Below are 14,615 nucleotides of genomic sequence, written 5' to 3' on the forward strand. Positions count from 1 at the left end.
TCATCTTGAAACCGGCAAGCGCCTAAACCCCAAAACCCGGCCTAACGCTTTTGACCTCTCCTTATGTTTAAATGGTGCCCATAGAGTGGGTTACAACATTGTAATGACATCTGGCTTACGACCAGTTGATGATTAATGAAAACACAAGTCTTATGATTTCATCATTGTTTTATTTTTGGTGTTAGATTTAATTGTATGTTTAATTGAACAAAATATCTATGTTTGTCATTTGATATATTGTCCAATGTCAAATTAATTGAATGGGTATTTAAAAGTAATGACATGTTCACCTAATATGCAGATATGGAAGAAGAACTCAACCACGCTGAAGCTCAGATAATTTTTAAAGAAGAACAAGTTAGATGTGGACAAGCAGATCTTTCTACTATTGCGAACATTGAAGAAGATGAATCTGAGTTGCAGGGCGAACCACTAACCCTTAAAGAGTGCAAAAAGCTTTGCCCTAATCACTTTGTTCGCCATCAACTATTTCAAATAAGTGGCAATGCAAAAGATACAGCTCCGTTAAAGCTCTCTGATTTGCAGCATAAAGGACTGGCACGTGTATTGCTGCAAAGGTTTATACGACAAGAGAGATGCCTACCAAACAACAACCAAGTAGCAATTTACTTTATCCAACAATGCTATGTTTGATATGTTTTGCTGAAGAGAGTGGATTGGTCACATCGTCCAGGCACCGCTGGCGTTGGACGTGGACGCATTGCAGAAAAGGTGGCAGTACACAATGCAAATAATCCAATGCCTCCTCGCAAGCGTCCTATTGTTTTACTTCCTGAAGAGTCAGAAACACTGACTGAATTAGCCAGCCAGGGACAAGACCTTGCCAGCCAAGGAGAAACACCTGACATGCTTCGTGGCCGTATTCTTGAGCTTGAAATAGAGTTAAGTGATGCACAAGCAAAGCTTCAACGATATGAATCATTGTATGGACCTTTGCCAGATGATACTACCACTTCACATAAAGATGGTGCTCAACCATCCCCTGAGCTAGGAATTACAGATTTTACCATAGACCAGCTTATAGCAAATCTATCAAACTCATAAGTCACTCACAAGCTTTTTGTAATCTCAAAATTATATCAAACTCTTTTCGATTGAGTAATTTCCCAGAACCTTGTTGTAATTTCAAACCTACATCGACTTTATGTAATTGTTATTCGACAAGATATTATCGGTAATTTATATTTGTGTGTGAGTAAATATGTGCGTATAAGAGAGAGAAAGAGAGGTTTTGATGTGAACGACAACGAGATACCACTTTTTTTTTTCATATGCAAAAACTTGTTAAGTATTACAATGGTACTCTCACAAATCATCTCCATCTTCAAAAACTGCAACCATATCATCTACTTCGTCCATATCTGAGCATTCTGAAACTATCTCCCATTCCATATCATCTTCATCATCAACTTCTGCAGAAATAGCTTCATGCGTTTGGAAGACTCCATATTGCTTTTGACTGGCTCTAGTTGCAATGTTTTGAGGCTTATAAATAAGTCTCATATTGAAAAAAACATACACCAAATCAGCAGCCCGTTTAGTATGAAGTCTGTATCGCTTTTTCGTGTGCACAAAGTCGAATGCTGACCAATTTTGTTCACAACTTCCACTTGATGCAGCTACTGATAAAACTCTAACTGCAATGTGTTGCAACTCCACTTTCTCTCCACCATACTCCTTCCACCATAAAGGTGCACTTGTTTTGCCAATGGCATCTATATGCCACGGATCCTGAAACATACCAGTTCTGTTGGCATAATCTACTCGTTGATGAAAAACTGTTTTTCCATCTTCGTGCCCTAAGAGTTGGGAGCACACTGTTTTGAAGTTGGACATAACTTCTTTGTTGACAGATTGCTGATGCATTTGAAACTTAGGATCCAATACAAAAGACGTACCATGCAATGGCGTATGCAACTGCACCCAACGCTTGTTAACAATTGTAATCATGGTAGCTTTATCCTTTGCACCAAAACTGACATTTTCTCTTAGCTTGTGTATAGTCTTTGACATATACCAGTAGACCCGACTAAAAATAAAAGAATCTGTGTCAACTGCTCTCAAAAGATCTACAAATGGCTTAGACACAATTACTATTCTTTCTACATTACGCCAAAAGACTGGCGAGTTTACTATTTGTGCACATCGACCAACTGCTTCCTGATAACTTGGATACTTGTTGAGCCATCCATCCCATCTTCTGTCTGCTAAGGTTTCCATCAATGCAGGCTTCAACTCTTGCAAAGCAGCAAGAACATAGTATGCTGTAGCAAACCTTGTTGCACAAAATATTTGCAGAGCTTTATTTGGTGACTTGGTTCGAAAAAGAGCATACGAAAATTGATGCTCTCTAATGAATTTCACCACATGATTTGCATCCAATAAAGTTTGCTTCACACATGCCATTTTACCAATATCTTTTAAAAGCAAATTTAAAGTGTGAGCTGCACATGGCACCCAAGAAATCTCCGGATACTTGACTTGAATAGCTCTTCCTGCTCCTTTGTAGTTGGCCGCATTATCTGTGACAATAGCAATCACATTCTTTGGTCCACCTGCCTTTGCAATTGCACGCTCATACACCCCTGCTAGGTAGGTGATAGTCTTCTCTTTCAATGAGCTGTCAATTGCTTCCACGAACATAGCCCCTCTAGGGTTAAAATAAGCATTACATTGATTAAAGGTTTTGCCTGACAGTTAGTCCATCCATCCAATGCTATGGTGCATCCATATGCTGGAACAAACTCTAGGACTGTGCGTTTGAGAATGGCTTCAGTACTGTCTTTGACTTTATCAAGATATTTAGTTCGCATCTTGTTATAGTCAGGAAGCACAAATCCTTTTTTGGCTGTACTCATCAAAGCATCTTGAAATATTGGATTGCGCATAACATTGAACGATATACCACACGCAACAAATGCTTGTGTCCATTTTAAATGCAACTCAAGCAACCATTGTTTACCTAATGCTTCAGGCATTGTCTGCCCATTGGATGACGCTCTACCGGATTTGCTTGTGCTAGGAACTCCTCCTGATGTAGAAGCATGTCCATGAAGAGGGTTCAATTGAGAACTTTGATCATTTACTTGAGTGGTACACACCTCTTCTGTTGCCTCATTGCATACAGATGGTTCAATATTCACATGAATATCTTTAGAAACATCACCTTTATGTTTATCTGCAAGAATCAACTTTACTTTGCGAGAATACATGGCAAATTTTTCATGAATATCTTTTGGCGGTGCCCCGCACTTTTCAACATTGCCAGGGACTTTAAACAAATGCTCTTTAATTCTGGTTGCATTACCAGTGAACTCGTGGCCACAAGATTTACATTTAAGTCGAGATGTATTTCTCCCAGCTTTCAACTCATGCACATAACTCCACTCTTGTCCTTTCACCATGATGCACAAAAATAGTTTGCTAGTAAAAACAAAGTCAATGATCATTTTTATAATCAAAATCAATTAAAACATTAAATTAATTTAACTAACAATGATTGAACGAAATTAAAATAATTAAAAACAATGATTGAACAAAAATACAATAATAAAAAACAATACCATTGGATTACATATAAATTGCATCGATTTATCTAAAGTGCAAGCTTGTATTTTTAACACATTACGATAATCAATAATTACAATTAAATCAAGTATTAAAATGATTATCATTATAAATTACTATACATACAAGAGCTATAAGTAACATTTTTAAATGTCAAAACGATAATCATTTACAATACTTGATAATTATCGTATCTATGTAAAGTGCGGACAAAAAGTTCTTACACTTTACCATAGATTTTTAAGTGATTATCTATCTAAAATGCGAGCATATGTATGCTCTCACACAGCACGGTAGATTTTGCAGTCCAAAAAAAGATAAGAGAATATCATTATTTTTGGACATGTTTTTTCTAAATTTTTACTCTAGTGAGAGCATAGCAGTGTGAATAGCTCTACACAAAACATAAAAATATAATTTTGTTTCATTATATTCATTTTGAAGTGAGAGAAAATCTCTACACATCAAAATCGAACTTTAAATTACATAAAATTAATTTTTATGTAATTATATTTTTAAACTAATTATCTCATGTGAGAGTACACTCTATACACAACGATAATATCTTACCTTTTTTTTATTAGTCACTTTCAAGTGTCAATTAATTGAACACATTGACAAGTGATTCTTATAATTACAGTTTGTATCAGGTGAGAGATTAAACTCTTCACAAAATACAAACTTTCAACTATTTACTAAGTTTTTCAAAACAAATTCATATATTTGAATCACAAAACTTAAAATTCTATTGAATTTTAATTTTTATTGCATTCAAATTGTTTTACTTTTTTACAAATTACATTTTTTGATCGTTTGGTGAGAGTACTCACATGGAAAACACTGACTTTGAAAGCCTTTCGCGTGTTGCTATATATACTAACATATTCGATCGTTATAATTTTTGATCGAAAATAATTTCGATCGAAAAGTTTTTCGATCGAAAAATCAAGAAGTTATACGATTGGCCGTTTATGCTGATGTGACACTGTATAATACGGCCGTATAATTTAGATAAACGAATAATACGTCCATTATTCGCGTATTATACGTCTCCCGAATAACGAATAATGCAACTTAGAGTGTAAGTCCATTTGCAGCTCCTATTTTGTTTGTTCGTAAGAAAGATGGGTCGTCTCGTTTGTGTGTAGATTACAGGGCACTCAACAAGATGACAGTGAAGAACAAGTTTCCTATGCCTCACATTGAGTACATCCTCGATAGACTCAATGGGGCTAAGGTTTTTAGCAAAGTCGACCTGAAGAGCGGATACCATCAGGTGAGGGTATTCAAGGGTGACATTTATTAGACTGCCTTCCGCACCGAACGAGGGCAGTGGGAGTATGTGGTCATCCCTTTTGGGTTGACAGGTGCCGTGGGTACATCAACTGTCTCATGGTAGGCCGTTTCGGCGACATGATTGGTAGATGCGTTTTCATTTTCCTTGATGATATTCTCATTTTTTCTGCCTCTAAGCAACAACATGAACGGGACGTAGAGAAGGTCCAGCTAGCTCGTTTGGATGAGTGCCAGATGTACATTGCAGCGAAGAAGTTTGAATTTTTTCTGACCAAAGGAGCTTATCTTGGCTATGTCATCTTTGCAGACGGTGTCAAGTTGGACCCTGAAAAGGTAGAGCAGGTACAAAATTGGGAATTGCCAGAGACTGCATATGATGTGCGTTCATTTTTAGGTTTGTGTCAAGCATATATCTCTCACATAGAAAATTTTGCACGCATTGCAGCACCTATGGCAGATGTTTTGAAAGGAGTCAAGACTCGCCGTCAGCGCGTTGTCTTGCCAAAGAGGCCGTGGAAGATTTTGAAGCTCTCAAGGTCGCAGTCACACAGGCTCCTTGTCTTATCCTAGCTTCTTAGGATGATCCCTTTGGAGTGTGGACTGACGCGAGCAATGTCGCTATTGGAGCAGTGCTCCAACATCATGGTCGTCCAGTTGCATTTTTAAGTAGGAAGTTAAACAGTGCAGAAAGGAACTATTCAGTCTATGATAAGGAACTTTTGTCTGTCATACATTCATTGAAGCATTGGAAACATTTTTTGTATAGTAGATATTTCTTAGTTCGCACATATCAAGCCCTCAAGTGGCTCTAGTCCATGCCCAATGCACATTGGAGTGATCGACAAGCACGTTGGTCGCAGTTTTTTGAGCAGTTTGGTGGTTTGATTGAGTACGTTCCAGGTAAAGCTAACCCTGTTGCAGATGCTCTGAGCCGTAAACGACAGATCTTGACTTTAGGGTTTGGATCAGCAGTCTCTCTTCCTAGGGTTCTTTCGACATGAAGGGTAAGTATGCCGACTCCTAGTTTGGTAAGCAATGGTTACAGGCTCTTGCCGCGCAGGGGCCTAGCAACTACCTCATCCATGATGGTCTCTTGTATTTTTGTCATCATCTTTGTGTCTTGCCTTCACACCGCACAACCATAATGCATGATCCACATGATGCACTCACGGGTGGGCACAGGGGCATGAACACCACTTTAGAAAAGGTAGAAAGGTTCTTTTTTTGGCCACATATGTGAGATGTGTTGAAGTATGTCACACAGTGCACCATTTGTCAGAAAGTAAAAGCACCTAGAGGGAAGCTGCAAGGTCTCTTGCAGCCCTTGCCTATTCCTGACGGGCCATTTAAGGACATCTCTATGGATTTTGTGACTAACTTACCATTAAGTTTGCATTCATGGAACACACAGTTCTCACCATTGTAGATAGATGTAGCAAGTTTTGCATGCTCATTCCGTGTAAGGCCGCATCCATAGCACAAGACATTGCACGTTTCTTCATTACGCATTGGTATCCACTTTGTGGTTTCCCTAAGTCCATTGTGTCAGATAGGGATACAAAGTTCACGTCAAATTTTTGGAAAGCATTGTTTGAAAATTTTGGCACGAAACTAAATTTCTTATCTGCATTTCACCCACAGTCCGATGGTCAAACTGAGATCTACAATCAGTTAGCCTTTGATGTTCTTAAGTTATATATGCATGATCAGAAAAATCATTGGGAGCATAATCTCCCATTAGTGCAAGCAATTCTGAATGAGTCCTATTCGAGTGCAATTGGTAGAACACCCTACGAGGCAGCTTTTGGTCGTCCCTTCCATTATTTATTGACTAGATCGGTCAGTTAGTTGCCCGAGGCCAATCTTGAGAGCTGTTTCCTGGATGAGATTATTAAGAGTGTGAAGCTTCGGCTAAGCAACGCTCAGGAATCCTATTCACGGCAAGCTAACAAGCATCGGCAGGATGTTACTATCAATGAAGGAGATTGGGTTTATTTAAGAATTATGAAGCAGCGAAGCAGCATCTTAAGCAAGTAGGAAAGAAGTGTCCTAAGTTGTCATTTAGAAGTGATGGTCAATTTCCAGTCATTAGGAAGATAAATGATGTGTCTATGAAATTGGGTTTGCCTAACTCATGGTCAATGCACAATGTGTTTCGTGTTTCTTGGCTCCGAGATTGTAGACAAAGCAAGAGTGATGGAGCCTGAGCAGATTCCCTTGCATCGGTTCAAACATGACTCAAAGAAGCAGCTAGGACAACTCTTTTTGAACTTCAAAGATCGTGGAACCCACGAAGCTGTGTGGGTAGACAAAGATTTCTTCCAGGTGTACCCGGAGCTTTTGACGGACTACAAGGAAGCAATGTAGCTCAGTACTAGTACCTCACCTTTATAAGGGGGAGATGTCACATGCACATCTAACCCTATGTGCATGTGGACAAGTTGGCTCTAAACCAGGGTTATTTCTAGCCTAGGAAGTGTTCTGGCAATCTTCTGATCCTTTGCAAGGACGCGCATGTCCAGACACTTAGCGTAGCTGCATACCCTCTGGTTGCACATGGGCACAGCTGATGTCCACTTCACGTGGGCATTGGTGTGCGCTCACCACGGGAAGTGTCGGAATCCAATTCTGACGTGCAGAGCATTCATTACAGGCATTTTAGTGCATTTTAGGGCATTTTTGAAGTCACTTATTATTTATTAATAATTGACTTTATTGGAAGACACTGCCCTACCTCTATAAAAAAAAGCATAAAAGAAACCGAGAGTCCACGTTTTTTCCCAGTTTTGCAGATGACCTCTGAACTCCTTTGGTAGCAGCCCAGCCATCGCCCAGTCACTGTCTGCGTTTCTTGGAGCCCTGCAACACCTGCGTTTTTTCAGCAACATTTGTGATCAGGCCTTGCTCTCATCGCCAGGTCATTTCAGCCCAAGATTAGCAACTTCGGGCCATTGCAGATCAGCCGCACCGCATCAGCATCATCAGTTCACCATATCGCAATTTTCAGCCTTCTGTACCTTCAGTGTTTTCTGGTTTTCAGCCCTCAGCATTCAATTCCAACCCTATCCCTTGCATCCTATGCATCCACAACATCCTTAGCAGTCGTAGCACTTTTATCTGTGCAATCTAAAGAAAATATTTCTCTAGCAAATGGGCCCTTGGAGGGGGGTTTGGGACCCCATTTGGTGTAATGTAATGTGCAGCGGAATTGAGATGATGATGGTGACAATTAGGATATGTGTGATCAGTTTCCTTTCCAAGGTTCCTTGTGAATTAGAGTCTTCCTTTTAGTTCTTAGAGAATGTGGTGATTGTAGTAGCATAGAGAGAAGAGAACTGACGCTGTGAATGAAGGTTTTGTGAGTGGATAGAGAGAAAGAGAACTTATACCAGATAGATCCCAAAACCCCCTCCGAGGGCCCCCTCTCTATCGCTAGAGAGAGTAGAACTGTAATTGCACAGATGGAAAATGCTACAACTTGAAAGGATGCTGTGGATGCATAGGGATGACATGAATGCAACCGAAATTTGGTGATGAGGACTGAAAACCAGAAAATGCTGAAGAGCTGAATGCTGAAAACAGAAAACGCTGTGGTATCTGTGGCTAAAAATGGCGATCCCTGATCTGGAGGTTGCAGGAGATGCCGAAGAGAATCTGCGATGCTCGGTTAGGGCCGTGCTCTGATGCAGAAGGCTGGAAATCTGAAAACGCTGATGGGTGAGTAGGCTGAGAATTACGATCTGATGAGGAGAGGGTTGAAAGGTGGTGCTGATGGTATCTGCTACACTGGGAGAGACTGAGGAGATGCCGACGAGGGCGTGCAGGTGCTGAGAGGGTAGCAGATAGGGGCGACCAAGGGAATGGTCTGATCGTGGATGGCTGATAGAAAACGCAAGGAATGTAGTCTGCAGAAAATGCAAGGGGTTGGCGAGGGTGCTACGGGGCCGAGACTGGACTGCTGCCAAGGGAGTTCACTGAATTGTAGAACTGGTGAAAAACATGAACTCTGGGTTTATACTTTTTTGGCCTGCCCAAAGGGCAAAGGCTATAGAGATCACTTCTCTTTTTGTTGACTAAAATAGGAAAAAGGTTGAGTTGTATTTTTAAGCATTTTTTGACATGTCAAAAATGTTGATTGGTTGAAATAAGATAGTGGGTACTCATTGAAATGAATTGTGTAAATCTAATGATGGGCATGTCTTGAGTTTTGAAATATGAAATGAACTCTCCTATATCAAGGAAAAGATTTTGGGTTGCCCAATGCCTTTGGAAGCATGAAACGTTGACAGCCTTACATGTTAAATGATAAAGCCTTAGAGGCTCCACAAATCCCAAGAGTCACCTTTTCATTTTGAAATTTGTGTTACCCACCTTTTCATTTTGAGAATTTGGTTCACCTCTTGAAACTTGAGGTAATAAACTAAAGTTGTCGTTTTTGTTAGTTAAAACTTTATGGAAGGAATTTATCATTTGGGGCTTTAACCTTTAAATATTTTTTATTTTTATTTTTAAAGATTTTAAAGCTAAGTTTAGAACTTAAAGATGTAGAACTTTTAAAGTAAGGTCTCCGATGATCCAATGAGGACCTAGAGTTTTTTTTTTATTAGAAGGTAAAACTTTGAATTAAAAAAAGTAAAAATGTTACATGGATTCACAAGTAGGGGGAGGGTCATCCGGAGACGCTAGAGTCTTAAGACTTAGAACTTTAAAGCTTTTAAAGTGAGATTTACAACTTAGGATCTACAGTTTTAAATTTGTAAAAAGGGCTCTAGAACTTAAAAATGTAGAGTTTTTAAAGTGGGGTGTAGAGTATAGGGATCTAAAGCTTAGGGTGTAGAGCTTAAGGGTGCTCTTTGAATTCAATTCTATGTGCATGCTTATGTTTTTTTTAAAAAAAGCTTAGAGATGTAGTGATTTTAAAGTGGGATCTACCCTCAGATCAAGGCCTAAAATTGACGCCTACCTTTTTTTGTCAAGAGCTATTTTGCCTATCAAAACAATCTCAAAATTGCCTGTCATTTTTTGTATTTATATCTTTAAGTTAACGTTATATATGGCCAATTATATAAGTTGATTGCATTACACAAAGCATATGAAATGGGGCTTGAAAAATTGGATGTCAAAAAGAAATTTTTATCATGCCTGGCAGGCCTTGTGATTTTATCACTTGTTTTGATAGAGGTAGAGCAGCCACTTAATAAAATGCCACTTATTAATAATAATAAGTGACTTAAAATAAATGACTTAAATGCAATAAAATGCGTTTAAAACATGCTTTGCATGTCAGAATTGGACTCTGACACTTCCTGTGGTGAACACACACCAAGGCCCGCGTAAAGTGGACAATGGCTATGCTCCTGTGCAATCGGAGGGTATGCAGCTACTCTAAGTGTTTGGACATGCACGTCCTTTAATAGGATCACAAGGTTGCCAGAAGACTTCCTAGGCTAGAAATGACCCTCGGTTGGAGTAAGCTTGTCCACATGCACATAGGGTTAGATGTGCACATGACATCCCTGCCCCCCCCCCCCCAAAGGTGAGGTACAACTGCCGAACTTCTACCTGTGAATGTTGACTGACTTCTGATGCTGAATGCTTTTGATGCCTGTGGATGCATGAATCGATGAAAACTTTTCCAAACCGAGATACGAAGCGAATCTCGTGATGCAATCACTCTGCTATCGAGCTGCTTTGTAGTCTGTTTACTCCTGCCCGCAGATCTGCATGGCCTTCTTTGCTGACTTTTGCCATTGAGTAAGTACTACCTTTCGAATAGTCGTGTCGTGAAAACATAGCAGAGAAGACGGAGTGTCAGGGTGCTTGAAAAGGGTTCTTGTTGACGGAAGTGGATGCACATTGAAGATGCCGATGCAGTATGCGAGACTAGAAAGGGCTAGACTGAGAGAAGGGATGCCTTTACTCCAACTCCTTTCATGTCCACATACAAGGCAAGCAGATCTTGATACTCAAGATCTGGATCTTCATGAATCCGATGTCGATCTTCAATCATGACTTCGAGGAAGAAAAACTGGGAAGAGGTTTCTTGAATCTTCTTAAGCCTTCTCTTCGGGTAATGACCATGCACTGAGAACTGCTGAATTGTGGTACTTCTGCGCTTGCAACCTAGTTAATGAAGGCTTTTTTCTTACCCAAGTAACTTCCTCCTGCGGATGCACCCCTTGACGGCCTTTCGCTCACACCAAGGCCCGCGTAAAGTGGACAATGGCTATGCTCCTGTGCAATCGGAGGGTATGCAACTACTCTAAGTGTCTGGACATGCACGTCCTTCAATAGGATCACAAGGTTGCAAGAACACTTCCTAGGTTAGAAATGACCGTGGGTTGGAGTAAGCTTGTCCACATGCACATAGGGTTAGATGTGCACGTGACATCCCCCCCTTATAAAGGTGAGGTATAGTTGCCGAACTTCTACCTGTGATTGCTGACTGACTTCTGATGTTGAATGCTTCTGATGCCTGTGGATGCACGAATCGATGAAAACTCCTCCAAACCGAGATACGAAGCGAATCTCGCGATGCAATCACTCATATGCAAGGCTCTCTCGCAATGAGTGGAGAGAGGACGAGGGGAGGCTGGACAAGCCTAACTGGTCTTGGGTTACCTGTCACTCTTCAAAAACATAGATTAGAGAGATAACACGCCCAAGTGGTCTTGGGTTACGTGTACCTCAAACAAGCAAAAATCTTTTCAATCTTTTTGTGAGAGAAAAAAATTATGAGAGAAATCCTACCTTGAAAGAACCGATCACTCCTAAGCTCTGATGCCAATGTAATGTGCAGCAGAATTGAGATAATGATGGTGATAGTTAGGATATGTGTGATCAGTTTCCTTTCCAAGGTTCCTTGTGAATTAGAGAGTCTTCCTTTTAGTTCTTAGAGAATGTGGTGATTGCATTAGCATAGAGAGACACTGTGAATGAAGGTTTTGTAAGTGGATAGAGAGAAAGAGAACTTATACCAGATAGATCCCAAACCCCCCTCCGAGGGCCCCCTCTCTATCGCTAGAGAGAGTAGAACTGTAATTGCACAGATGGAAAATGCTACAACTTGAGAGGATGTTGTGGACGCATAGGATGACCTGAATGCGACCGAAATCTGGTGATGATGGCTGAAAACCAGAAAACGCTGAAGGTCTGAATGCTGAAAACAGAAAACGTTGAGGTATCTGTGGCTGAAAATGGCGATCCCTGATCTGGAGGTTGCAGGAGATGCCGAGGAGAATCTGCGATGCCCGGTTAGGGCCGTGCTTTGATGAGAAGGCTGGAGATCTGAAAACGCTGATGGATGAATAGGCTGAAAGTTACGATCTGATGAGGAGAGGGTTGAAAGGTGGTGCTGATGGTATCTGCTACAATGGGAGCGGCTAGAGGATGCCGACGAGGGCCTGCAGGTGCTGAGAGGGTAGCAGATAGGGCCGACCAAGCGAATGGGCTGATCGTGGATGGCTGATAGAAAACGCCAGGAAGGAGGTCTGCAGAAAACGCTAGGGGTTAGCGAGGGTGCTGCGGGGCCGAGGCTGGACTGCTGCCAAGGGAGTATAATGAAATGCAGAACTGGTGAAAAACGTGAACTCTGGGTTTCTTTTATACTTTTTTTGACGGAGGTAGGGCAGCCACTTAATAAATGTCACTTATTAATAATAATAAGTGACTTTTAATAAATGACTTAAATGCAATATAATGCCTGTAAAACATGCTCTCCATGCTAGAATTAGACTCTGACACTTAGTGTGGAAACACCAAGGCCTGCGTAAAGTGGACAATGGCTATGCTCCTATGCAATCGGAGGGTATGCAGTTAAGTGTTTGGACATACATGTCCTTCAATAGGATCACAAGGTTTCCAGAACACTTCCTAGGCTAGAAATGACCCTGGGTTGGAGTAAGCTTGGCCACATGTACATAGGGTTAGATGTGCACGTGACATGTAAGTCTTCTTTCTCTCTCCACTCACAGAACCTTTAGTCACAGTATCGGTTCTCTTCTCTCTCTATGCTATTGCACTCACATTCTCTCTAAGGATTAAAAGGAAGATTTTCTAGTTCACAAGGAACCTTGGAAAACAAACTGATCACACATATCCTGACTGTCACCATCATCATCTCAATTCCGCTGCACATTACAGCCCCAATGCGGAACGGATACCCTCCTCGAAGAGAATGTAGTAGCCCAAATTGAGTTGCTGCAAGAGAGCAAGATTGCCAAGCTCTATAGGTATTCAGCCAGTGAGGGAGTTGCCAGATAATGCGAGGTATGTGAGGCTTTGTAGGGCACCATATTGAGGAGGGAAGGAGCCGTGGTAGGAAATTGATTGCAGAAAAGGTTGCGGAGCTCTACCTTGGTTAGATGGCTGAACTGCTAAGGGATGTGGCTCGAGAGGAGGAGGTTGGAGAGATCAAGAGAGCCCAATTTCGTGAGGCGGCCGAGGTTTGGCGGGATTGGACCTACAAGAGAATTAATTTATAGGAAGGGGGAGTCAAGCTTGGTGAGATTTTGAAGATGGGCTGGTATAGTGTCAGTAAGGATGCAGTCAGCCAAATTCAAAATGCGAAGCTCGGAAAGGCACCCCAATGCAGAAGGGATACCCTCCTCGAAGAGATTGTAGTAGCCCAAATAGAGTTGTTGCAAGAGAGCCAGATTGCCAAGCTCTACAGGTATTAAGCCAGTGAGGGAGTTGCTAGATAATGCGAGGTATGTGAGGCTTTGCAGGGCACCATATCGCGGAGGGAAGGAGCCGTTGCAAGAAGTTGATTGCGGAAAAGGTTGAGGAGCTCTACCCTGGTTAGATGGTTGAACTGCTGAGGGATGTGGCTTGAGAGGAGGTTGTTGGAGAGATCAAGAGAGCGCAATTTCGTGAGGCGGCCGAGGTTTGCGGGATTGGACCTACAAGAGAATTAATTTGCAGGAAGAGGGAGTCAAGCTTGGTGAGATTTTGAACATGGGCTGGTATAAGATCAGTAAGGCCGCAGTCAGCCAAATCCAAAGTGCAAAGCTCGGATTCCGACGCCCCAATGCGGAATCAATACCCTCCTCGAAGAGCTTGTAGTAGCCGAAATAAAGTTGCTGCAAGAGAGCCAAATTGCCAAGCTCTACAGGTATTCAGCCAATGAGGGAGTTGCGAGATAATGCCAGGTATATGAGGCTTTGAGGGCACTATATTGCGGTGGGAAGCAGCCGTCGCAGGAAGTTGATTGCGGAAAAGGTTGCGGAGCTCTACCTTGGTTAGATGGCTGAAATGCTGAGGGATGTGGCTCCAGAGAAGGATGGAGAGATCAAGAGAGCGCAATTTCGTGAGGCGGCCGAGGTTTGGCGGGATTGGACCTACAAGAGAATTAATTTGCAGGAAGAGGGAGTCAAGCTTGGTGAGATTTTGAAGATGGGCTGGTATAGTGTCAGTAAGGATGCAGTCAGCCAAATCCAAAATGCGAAGCTCGGATTCCGGCACCCCAATGAGGAATGGATAACCCTTCTCGAAGAGATTGTAGTAACCCAAATAGAGTTGCTACAAGAGAGCCAGATTGCCAAGCTCTACAGGGATTCAGCCAGTGAGGGAGTTGCCAGGTAATGCCAAGTATGTGAGGCTTTGCAGGGCACCATATTGCGGAGGGAAAGAGCTGTTGCAGGAAGTTGATTGCGGAAAAGGTTGAGGAGCTCTACCTTGGTTAGATGGCTGAACTGCTGAGGGATGTGGTCTGAGAGGAGGTTGTTGGAGAG

The sequence above is a fragment of the Adiantum capillus-veneris genome, chromosome 27 (genome assembly GCF_014529385.1).
Source record: "Adiantum capillus-veneris isolate H3 chromosome 27, ASM1452938v2, whole genome shotgun sequence".
Classification (NCBI taxonomy): domain Eukaryota; kingdom Viridiplantae; phylum Streptophyta; class Polypodiopsida; order Polypodiales; family Pteridaceae; genus Adiantum; species Adiantum capillus-veneris.